Source organism: Athene cunicularia (assembly GCF_003259725.1).
Source record: "Athene cunicularia isolate RWA chromosome 2 unlocalized genomic scaffold, athCun1 chr2_part1, whole genome shotgun sequence".
NCBI lineage: Eukaryota > Metazoa > Chordata > Aves > Strigiformes > Strigidae > Athene > Athene cunicularia.
The window spans coordinates 147727121-147730216 of NW_020799095.1; positions in this window are offsets into that span (position 1 = coordinate 147727121).

A 3096-nucleotide genomic window follows, 5' to 3' on the forward strand; every position below is an offset into this window, starting at 1 on the left:
TCCCCTCAGCCTCCTCTTCTCCAGACTAAACCCCCCAGTTCCCTCAGCTGCTCCTCGTACGACCTGTGCTCCAGACCCTGCACCAGCTCCGTTGCCCTTCTCTGGACACGCTCGAGTCATTCAATGGCCTTTTTGTAGTGAGGGGACCAAAAGTGAACCCAGGAATCGAGCGGCGGCCTCACCAGTGCCGAGCACAGGGCTCAGATCCCTTCCCTGTCCCTGCTGGCCACGCTGTTTATACTTGGTTGTTGCTGTTACCAGTTGTTGTTATAATATTGATTGTTTCTGTAACTGATTATTGCCATACTATTGATTGATAGTATATTATTGATTACTGATAGCTTTATATATCTATATATCTATATATCTATATATCTATATATCCCTTTATTATTCATAGGTATACTTGCTAGTGGTGAATTTTTGTGGTATTTGTGGTAATCTGTAATAGAGTAGAGGAATTTAGAGGATAAAAGCCTCCCTGTCTTTGTGTATTATGGAATCCTATGAATCTGCGGTCACAATCTCTACACACCAATAGGCAAGGTAATGATTCAGATCATGACATCAGTATAATCTGTATATTGTTACTCATTAAGAACTTAATTCTTTTACTTTCCTCCTCCCAAATTCCTTCAATGTTGAACATGAAAGAGATTGAGTTATCCATTTGTTCTACACTGGGAAGAAGTGAGGCTGGAAAGAATAAACTACCCCCCAAAACCTGGAGACACACAACCAAGAGAGCCATATACTAAGAAACAGAGCAGGAACTGAATTTCTTAAAATCTTGACCCAAATCTAAAAAGCACACCCAAGTTCTAGGATGCTAGCTAGGTAAGATATTTAATAATTTGTTATTTCCCATTCTTCTTACCAAAGAGGACTAAATAAGAACACTTTCAGTAGAACTCAAAAACTTTAACTATCAAGAGCTCTTCATAGTCTAAGATATCATCTTGAAATTATTAGTTACCATTTTATGGACAAAACTAACAAATAAATTATTTAAAAGTGCTGGGGTGTGTTTTGTTTTTGTTGGTGGCAGTGGGTTTTTTTGTTACATTTTTTTTAGCATAGAGAATGGAAAGAGGTATCTTGGACCTGGGATCTTAGACATCATGCTCTTGTAGGAAATTTATTCAATATACACCTGACTCACAAATGGTCATCACAGCCAGACATCATGTGTCACCTAACTGTGCACCCAAACTTTTTCTCCAACATTGCTGCTTCGATATGGGGGCTTCTGAGCTGCTCATGAAGGAATACCTCAATTTTCATACTATATAAAACTGACAAAAGGCATTTATTTTCCTTACTGCAGCAACCGTAATGTGCAGTGATTCAGAGTCTGCAACATGAGCAACTGATCTGTTCCTGCTGTGGAACAGGCATCTGGGGATAGAAACCATGTAGAAAGCCCTCTGTAAGTCATCCTGCCTCTAAATCATGGCCAGTCCTCAGATACATGGGCACAGTATAAAAATCTGGATAAAGCGTGTAGTCCACAGTTTGGGAAGCTTCTGACCAGTGGATATTTCAAATTAGAGGGAATTTTCATGCTTTTTAAAGAAAAATATGGTTTGATACAGTGAGCTAGTCATTTTGAAATGGTCTTTTACCCTTATAAAAATGATTGGCCAAATTTTATGCACGGAAATATTCTTGTATGCTCAGTGAGTACTCAGCATAAGCACACAGATTTATATCCACAGATAAATGAGCCAAGTAGACACTGATAATCAGGATAATGATGCCAATAATGCACACACCAGAGAACTCTAAATGCTCAGATAGTGCTGGAATTATACTGATTCATAATAGCATGTTTTTAGAAGTTTCATTCTTTCAGAAGCTGAGGCATCTTTCTGCTAGTTAAATGTAAGATCATTCTAATAGATGCTGAAGCCCTTCCAGTGAGCAGCAAACAGCCTCAAGCTAAACACCAATGACGCTATGAAATGACTGTATCAGTCCAGACCTGGGTGTTGCTGAGTTCAGCTTGTGCCTTTGAACTGTTCCTCTTGGATCATATCAGTGTAGGCACCAGGACATTTAATTTTACGGCAAGCAGCCATCAGCACGTTTTATTATGCTGAATTCCTGTTGCCGTCTTCCAAACTCTGCCAGCCTCCATTACTGACTGAATTTGTGTCATTGTTGGGTCATGTAAGCATCAAACTGTGCACAGCAGCTTCTCCAGTTACGAATTGTATCTTATGTTTCTACGAGCAATACCAAAAGCTCTGGCTTATCATTTAATGCTACACTTGGACAAACTTTCCATCACAGAATTGCTACTAGATCAGTTTGTCACTAAAAAAGAAAACAAAACAATGCCGTTCTTTAACGACTGCTATTCTAAGAGAAATAATACATATGAAATATCAGCAAGAGTTGATGAAAGATCTTTCAAGTTTGTTTTATGGCTGGTATTCTGCTACTTGTAGTACCCGTGGCCTTAGGGCAGCATTGATCAGTTATACGTTACAGCCAAGACTCATATTCAATTCTCATCTCATTAATAGGAGCATTTAACTTTTGGGGAGGGTCAGGTCTGGAGTTTTTTATTATTAAGCTAAATCTGTAATTAATTTTACAGCCCACAACTCCATTCATAAAACGGATGAAATTATGTACAGTCATGCAAGAAAGAAAGTTCTTGAATCAACGTTGTCATCAAAGAACACATGTATACATCTAAGTTCATACTCAAAGAACAGTTCTGGCGCTGCAGATGAGGTCTGGATTCACAAACCTGAATGCCATTCTGGATCTGGGCAAAAAAATAAACTCTTTCTTGGGCCTGCTGCTCCTAGCTTGTCCATGTCCAAGAGGAAAGCAGACCAGACGAAGTTTGTCTGTGCTTTCAACCAAGATAATCTCAAAAAGTGACTAATGATTTAAGCTATAAATTATTCTGATGAGTTTACTGCTAACGACTTGCATACATGGCTAGCACAGAGCACGCACGTAGAACCCAGTTTTCTTGTCATTCTGCCTAGTGCCTTATCTACTTGCTGTACTACCTCTTGCCTGTCTTTAGTATGAAGATAATGCTGTGAATTCCCTTTTTTTTTTTTTTTTTTTTTT